The sequence below is a fragment of the Galleria mellonella genome, unplaced genomic scaffold, assembly GCF_026898425.1.
Source record: "Galleria mellonella isolate WM207_F2 unplaced genomic scaffold, CSIRO_AGI_GalMel_v1 utg159, whole genome shotgun sequence".
NCBI classification, from domain to species: Eukaryota; Metazoa; Arthropoda; class Insecta; order Lepidoptera; family Pyralidae; genus Galleria; species Galleria mellonella.
Genome location: NW_026442004.1, coordinates 3,532,483 through 3,541,345, shown reverse-complemented (window position 1 = coordinate 3,541,345; position 8,863 = coordinate 3,532,483). Strand labels below are relative to the sequence as shown.

At 35.3% G+C, this 8,863-nt stretch overlaps 1 long non-coding RNA gene across 1 annotated transcript; it reads right to left on the bottom strand.

The window, feature by feature from the left end:
- Nucleotides 1–6,100: 6,100 nt before the first annotated feature.
- LOC128200138 (uncharacterized) lies at nucleotides 6,101–7,582 on the bottom strand. The gene is made up of 2 exons (XR_008252549.1): nucleotides 7,432–7,582; nucleotides 6,101–6,714 (listed from the first exon to the last, which is right to left on the bottom strand). It is a non-coding gene; the product is annotated as an uncharacterized LOC128200138 (long non-coding RNA).
- Between the last annotated feature and the right edge of the window lie 1,281 nt (nucleotides 7,583–8,863).

The window sequence follows — 8,863 nt, the reverse complement described above, 5'->3', positions numbered from 1 at the left end:
AACACAAGTAAATCTAACATAAATAAATACAAAACATAAATAAAATACTTACCTTATCATAAAATTCTATTGAAACATACTTTAGAAATTATTAATACACTATGGAACCGAAACATGGTCTTGCACGGTTTTTTTTTTATACAACTTAGAATGGCAAACAAGCTGACGGCCCACCTGATGGAAAGTGGTAACCGTCGCCTATAGACATGAGCAGTATCATGGACATAACAGAGTATACTGGTTTCGCCTATGATACCCCCCACGCGTTGCCATTCCTGAGGACTCAGGTGTTATTCCTCCGTACCCAGTAAATTCATGCCATATCCCACCCTTCAAACCGAAACACAGCCATGCAAACACAACTGCTTTACGGTTAAAACACGAATGGGACTGAGGTACCCAAGCAATCGCCTTTTGCACAAAGTCTCCCTGTGGTGAATACGGTTGCCCGTATGCAAAAGCTTCAAATTACTTAGCCAGTTATGGAGAGGACTATGCTTGGAGTTTCATTGTGTGGCAGAATCCGAAATGAGGATATCCACAAAAGAACTAAAATGACCGACATAAAATAACGGTCATTGGCTGGTCACATAGCTCGAACCGACTGGGGAAGGAAGGTTTTTGATCGACGACCCTGTATGGGTAAAAGTGTAGGATGACCCCCAATAGATGGGGTGATGACTTCAAATGTATTGCAGGGAATCAGTGGATGCAGCTTTTTTTTTCTTTTTTTTTATACAACTTACAATGGCAAACAAGCTGACGGTCCACCTGATGGAAAGTGGTAACCGTCGCCTATAGACATGAGCAGTACCATGGACATAACAGAGTATACTGTTTCGCCCATGATACCCCCCATGCGTTGCCAGTAAATTCACGCCATATCCCACCCTTCAAACCGAAACACAGCCATGCAAACAACTGCTTCACGATAGAAACACGAATGTTCAGCAGTGAACAAATAATAGCTGATATAATTACGATAGTTGATAGATACGATAGATAGATATAGATAGATAGACCTTCTCATACAGGTGATAACACTTACTAGAAGGTCACTATCTTTGTATTGTATCAATTTTGTTACGTAATAAATATGTTTAATTTTTCATTTTTTTTTTTTATATTCCATTTTCATAAAATCATGATGCTAAAGGATTATATACACATCTAGTATGTAAGTATATAAGTATAGTTCACTCATTAGGCTAAGTGTGGAAGCGTCTAGTTTAACCATTTAGGACCTAGATGGAGTTTACATACAATTATTTCAAACTACTATATTTTTTTAAAAGGCACTTTTTGCAATATACCTAAGAGACCTTAACAGCCAACCAATAGATTTTATTCTACAAAAAATCCTTTTTTCAATAATGGCGGACACACTTTTAATTTAAAACTAAAATACTCATAAGATTTCTAAATGTATGTTTTTTTTTACATAAAAAAGACTTAATAAATAATGAAGTTCTGAGGCAAAAAACATAAAAAAGAAATTGAAAATTATTTAAAAAGAATGATAATCGGTTAAGGAGCTAAAAGGTAAGAAACTATTACATTTATAACATTAGAAAGCATGTTCTTCGGGGACAGTTTATAGATGAATAAATATTACCACTCTATTTCTCGGTATGTCATTAATGGGATGGATTAATGGGATAGTCATCACAATTAAACCTAGATCGACTCTAATTGTATTGTTCTGAACCCTATAAAATTTAAAATCAAATAAATCATTTCCTTACTTAAAACGATATTTAAAACAATGGCCACTTAAAATATTTTCAGTCTTGAACATAACACAAATAGCTACGAGTACAAGGATATGTCTAAATAGTCATAATGTTTATTTATCATTTTTATTTGTGTGTTTGTGCGGGTATGAAAATACATTTCGTGTGGGCGCGCGCACATTCGTTTGTATATGTATGTGTGTGTACGCGCGCGCGCGCGCGCGCGTGTGTGTGTGTGTGTGTGTGTGTGTGTGTGTGTGTGTGTGTGTGTGTGTGTGTGTGTGTGTGTGTGTGTGTGTGTGTGTGTGTGTGTGTGTGTGTGTGTGTGTGTGTGTGTGTGTGTGTGTGTGTATGTGTGTGTGCGTGTGCGTTTATATATGATGCGTGTGTGTATATATGACTTTATTCCTATTTATATTTCTTTGCACTATTACTCTACTAAAACTTGATGACATATATTCATATGCATGTGTTCATTTTTACACTTGATTATTTCATGGTCTATAGTATACACGACAGCTTTGCAGCCTTTGTGATGATGTGAGGCACAGTACCACCTTGTCTTTAGCCCACAGGTTAAGTGTTTAAGGAACTTGTACCCACCAACAAAGAGTACGGTAGCACCGCGCGACGTTCTTTTAAACATTGGACCTGCAAACGAAATACCACTTTATATACGTATAGACACAGATTGAAATCACATGTATAAATGTACGTAGAAGAGACTAAGATACATACTTGGTACTACTCATGCTTACATAACAAGATTGTATTCCACAAAAAAAAAAAGACTACAAAACCAGTTATTTTAATTTAAAAACTAAACTACTAAACCGATTTCAATAAAATTACTATTGGACTAATCTGTAACTATAACCTTCCAGATAAAAAAAGAATTGCCAAAATCGGTTTATAACTGACGGATTTATCAAGTAACAAACTGAAAAATACAACCGAATTGAGAATACCCTTTTTTAAGACGGTTGAAAAAAACGCGACAAATGTGCAAACCTATTAGCGCACCTCTAATGACAAATATGTTTAATTTGTTTTTTTTTTTATCCCACGAAGGTAACAAGCATACAGCTTATCTAATGGTTAACGGCTACTGTAGTCTATGGACGCTTTTAACACTAGGGGTGTCACGTGCGCGTTGTCGACCCTGAAGATACTTTAATATACCTTTTTTGAAGAACTCCATACTGTAGTCTCTAGGGTAAATAGTGACCTTACGTCACAGCTTGAAATCGCACTGTACGTGACCATTTAGATTCAAGCGTGTGAGGATGAATTCTCTGTCGAATCTATGTTTCGAATAGAATTCAAATCCGATCATAATACAAACTTTCACATAATCAGGTTGGTCCTCTTAAAAGAGGAATAGAAAATAAAATCTCTCCTAAGACTTAAGGGTTCGATACCACTTGTAAGCATGGTATCATTGTATTTTACCAGAGGGAGACTTTGTACAAAAGACGATTGCTTGGGTACCTCTGTCCATTCGTGTTTCAACCGTGAAGCAGTTGTGTTTGCATGGCTGTGTTTCGGTTTGAAGGGTGGGATATGGCGTGAATTTACTGGGTACAGAGGAATAACACCTGAGTCCTCAGGAATGGCAATGCATGAGGGGTATCATGGGCGAAACAGTATACTCTGTTATGTCCATGGTACTGCTCATGTCTATAGGCGACGGTTACCACTTTCCATCAGGTGGGTCGTCAGCTTGTTTGCCATTCTAAGTTATATAAAAAAAAAATCGACAATTCTCATAGCTCGTCGTTGCACTGAGTCGAAGGGTTCAAGCTGGTATCTAGTTGCTCCCACTAGTAAGTAACAACAATACTCCATATGGGACCGGATTTGCGACTGTAGTCTTACTTCATCATGAGTGGAAAATAAAAAAAAAATTAACTTTTATAGGGTTGTTACATCCATTAAGCCTAATAAGGGGAACGGATTAAGATAAACTGTAGCTCACAAATGGACCATATCCTGAACAGGACATAATCATCTTATCAGCTATTAACTGTCCACTGCTGAATATAGGACTCCCCCATAAGGGATGTTTGCCGGTAGTTGCCATGCTTGGCAGGCGGGTTGGCAATGGTGGTTAGACTTCCAATTCCTCGACCGTTAACCCTTCTTTGCATGATTTTTTTTATTGGTGAAATAAATCAAGGTGATATAATTCATGTTCAAAATTAAAGGAAAAATGGTTAAAAAAATAAATTTGACAGCTATGTTTTTTTTCTGCAATGTGTATTAAAATGTTATCCAGACACGATCTATTTAAAGTGAACTTATTCTTTTATATAATTTTTGGGCATTCAATGTTATGATGGAAATTTCCACTATTATGCAAAGAAAGGTTAAGTTTCCTTAGTCGACACCAATGGGAAACGAAGGGGTGCCCCATTCTATGATGAGACCACACGGTAACAGGATATACAATACATTTTATTCCAATTCACGCAAACAAATCTACGGGTTAGAAAAAAAAAGTATAAAATTTACTATTATTATTAATTTATAAGTTTAATTCACGGTTTACATTACAATACAAAAGCCATACAAGTGCTTTCAAAAATACATTAAAAAAAATGTGTAAACGTTTTTTGTTATTAGTAGGTTTTTCTAGAACGGTATACAAAAAATCTTTTCAAGCGCTACTAAACTAGAAATGAGTATCTTACCAGAATCTAACGCTAACAATTCAGAGAGAAGGCATTTCTTAATGGATGCAAATGAAATGGTAACCCCGCCTGTGCTATCGGTATACGCTGGCGTGACACCAGTGAATGATAGGTGATGATGAAAGCAGGTTAGTTGGCCCCTCGTGACTAATTTAACAATAATTAAACACGACGGTTTCCAGAAGGACTCGCATGGAGGTTGACTTGATAGGATTTATTACTAGTAATGGGGCTGTTAAACTCCATTACTAGCAATCTCTTTCTCCCAAATAAGGGATTGTTTACTAATACGGAATACCTCCTCATTATTATGAGTATACTTGGCAAGGGAAAACATCCTGGTATTGCCTTGGCCTGCACATTTGCTAGATCTCATTCCTATCGAGCATGCATGGGACATGCTGCAGAGACGTGTTTTAAACGACTTGGATGGAGTGACAACAACCCAACAACTGATGGACTTACTAAAATTTCATTGTGAGCAATTGCCACAGGATAACAATAACAGTGTCATCGATTCTATGAATAATCGGTGCCAGCAAGTTCTCCATAACAGAGGAGGCCACACTTCGTATTAATTTATGCAATTTTTGTACAACCATTTAAACGTTACTATCGTGAAGCAGTTGTGTTTGCATGGCTGTGTTTCGGTTTGAAGGGTGGGATATGGTGTGAATTTTTTATGGGTGATAATGGAATGGTAACCCTGTCTGCACTATCGGTATACGTTGGCGGGGCACCACTGATGAATGATAGGTGAGGATAAAGCAGGTCAGTTTGCACGTAGTGATGAATTTATCAAAAATTAACCACAATGGTTTCCAGGGGGAACCACGTGGGGGTCGACCTGGTATGATATATTGCTTGCAACGGGGCCGGTATTCCGCATTACTAACAATCTCTTCCCCCCACAAATTCAATATTCAAAATATATGGTAGATATTGTAACTAAAATATATAGATAATGCTGTATATTATCCAGCCCTATTGTTCACATAAAAGGAGGTGGGTGATTGTGGATATTATTGCATCTGATAATTATATCATTCTCTATGGTGTTGATGACTGCTTTGCAACCACGGCGGCTGTGACTGCCGCAGAACCACCTTGACTTCCCCCCAATCTCTAGCTGCTTATAGAACCTGTATCCCTTCAGCATAATAATGCGGGCGCCTCGCGACGACGTTGTGAATATAGGCACTGAAAAAAAATATGTTATCAGAATTTTCGTTATGTAACTTAGAACGGAAAACAAGCTAATGGCACACCCAATGGGAAGTGGTAACCGTCGCTTGCGCAAGTCATTCGGTCAAAATCAAGTTTAAATTACTTACATTTCCATATCATATTTAATTATAGTCGAATATGGAGAATTTTTTAAGAAATTACTCGGCTTTCTACTAAATTATTAATGCAATGTGAACTAGGATTAATGACTGATTTGTTTAGGAATCCTCAAACTGCAACGATAATTGTACTTTCATAAGATAGCTCACGAGTGACCACAGAAGTTGCCATAATATTTTTTTCTCTTTTATACCACAAAGGTAGCAAACAAGCATACATCCCGTCTGATTGTAAACAGTTACTGTAAAATAATTAAATTAACATCATCGTTAGAAAGAAATAATCTCAATTAATTGATTGATCTTTGTTTCAATCAAATAAACTGTGTGCTTACAATTTTATTTTATTTATTTACACAACACTTGTTTGGAACAATATTACAGGATTTTCAATAAGTATAGTGTAGTACAAAAGGCGGCCTTATCTCTGAGTATTTTTTTCCAAACAACCATTCGGTAAAGGGCATTAAAAAAAAGACAAATATATACTACTATATACAAATATACATGTGTATATCTTTATTATTGAAAATATTAATTTTGCACCTTATATGTTATGCTTTTTATAGTATATAATATCCTACAATAAATATAAATATTTTCTCCTTTCGGGTTCTCGAGGGTGACTGGAAGAAATTCCTTTAAAGGATAAGTCCGCCTGTGTACCTTTTGTTATAACCTAATATCTATAAGTGAATGTACAAATGCATATAAATAAAATAAAATAAATAAATAAATTTCATAACAAGCATTAGCCATTTTAGGGATTTTAATGAGTGTGTTCATTCGTGCAGCGAACTATCATGCCTTCAATCGTAGTGACGGAGGCGCGACAGCCTTGTTTTTGCTTTGAACAATGCCAACGAGTCCGCAGCCCTCTCGTTCTGTGTCTAGAGAATGTATATCCATTTAAGCACATAACCTTCGGTGTACAGAAAAAATCTGAAATGAAATAAAGTATGAAATAACGTAGTAAAATAGAATACGTTTCTTCCCAAAATTATAAATTTCATTATTGGGATGGCTCTTCCAAGTAGCAATGATAGGCTCTAGCTCCTTTAGACCGCCACAAAAAGAAACTTATTGGAGATTTTTTTGAGGATACATAGAATGGCAAAATGGCAAAGAAGCTGACGGCTTGCCTGATGGAACGTGGTAACCGTCGCCTGTACACATGAACAGCACCACGAACTTCTCATAATTTAGTTATAAATTAGTTAATAAGATTTGTAAGCAGAAAAGGGCCTATGACTTTACGATACAGGGAATCCTAGTGAGAAGTATTGGGAACAAATAAAAAATTGTAACTTGTATTTTTGGATTCAATAAATATTATAATTATTATATAATACACTGTGATTCTCATGGTATTACTCATGTATCCTTCCTTCAGGTACAGCATACCTGAAGACAAGGTATATCTCTTTATCCTATAAAATTACTACTATATCACAGCCTTCCACTTGGAAGTCAATTCTTGAAAACACTACTGCTCCATGCCAGAAACACAATTAGGACAAAGGCACGACGACATTTGTACAAAGTAATGAATAATTTTAAAATACAGTAATTGATGATAGATAATTCATTTTTGCAGTTCAAGCTTTAAAGTTTAGAATAAGATCGAAAAAATGCGTGTCTTTCAGACGATGTTAATACCTTCAGTAATGAAGGAATCAAGGTCCTTAAGTTATTGATTTTTTTTTTATGCTGCCAAGCCATTCTTCATATACTTATACTGCGATTTAAATGGTTAAATCACTGATGATTTTAGATATTTCGCAAAACTGTAAACAAAATTATCACTCGTCTTCCGTTATTTATAGATTTTACAAGATACATTCTCAAAATCAATTAACCACAAAGTGTGCTCACCTGTCTCGTCTTTATCTTGGCTGTAATCCATAAAAATAATAATAGTTTTCAGTCATTTTCTAATCCCCGATTACTTTAAAATAAAATTAAAGACAATTCCAATTTATACATTTGTATATATCTCAATTTATAGTCTGTATATAAATAAAGCATTTTACTATTCACAGAAACATATCACAAACAATTTAAATAAATATTAACATAACATTGGAAAATTCCATAATTATACATAACAATAATTAATACATAAATTAACAATGTAGTGGCGGCCAAACAACATGTTTGTTAGAGTCGTGAGGGGGATGAGTGTGTGTATTATTAACTCGCACTATCACATTGTCTATGGTAAACACAACAGCTGGACAACCACGGTTGTAGTGAGTTCGGCAGTACCAGCGCGTTTTGGATCCTCGCACACGATGCCGGCTGTAGAGGTACCCAGACATAGATATCACACGGGCTCCCCGCGATGTTAAAGCAAATACTGGCACTGGAAGAAGAATAAGACTTTAACAAACTGATAGTATGAGTTATCGCCCATTTCTTTCTTCTTCTTCTTCTTTCTATATTAGGGTGACATATCCCTTGCGATTTGGAGTAAGTGCAGTGTGTTCTTATATTTTATATTAGGTATCTATCAACTTTTAATTCATTTATTCGATTCGACTGAAAGATATTTGTAAATATCCTACTCGGTTTTAACAAAACAATAAGATATTATATTTTTATTGTCCATCATTCATAAAAAAGCGGGTTATTGCTAGTTCATTACATGTGACTTATACTATAGGCGAATAATAGAAAATTGATAAAGACCTAAAGACAAATAGATGCCATAGAAACTTGACACCAGATGGCGTCAGCCTCACACGATCCAGTACTATGCAGGAATAATAATACGATTATTGTTTCTTTTTGGCTACTTCGTAAGAGACTTCTCGTTGCGATTTACTATCTACTTCTACTTTAAAGATCATCAGATAAAATCTAGCTGATACCATATTTAAACAAAGATGTATGTATTAATAGAAAAAAAAATTAAACAAATTATCATTATTATTTACACTGCTTGATTTACAATATATAAGAATGACCTGGTAATGTTTGGTATAGTAAATGAAATGACAATAAAAACAAAGAATATTATATAATTTCAAGAGAACAAAAATTCAAAATAAAACGCTACTCTTAGCCAATGAGCCAGTATGGCAAAAAT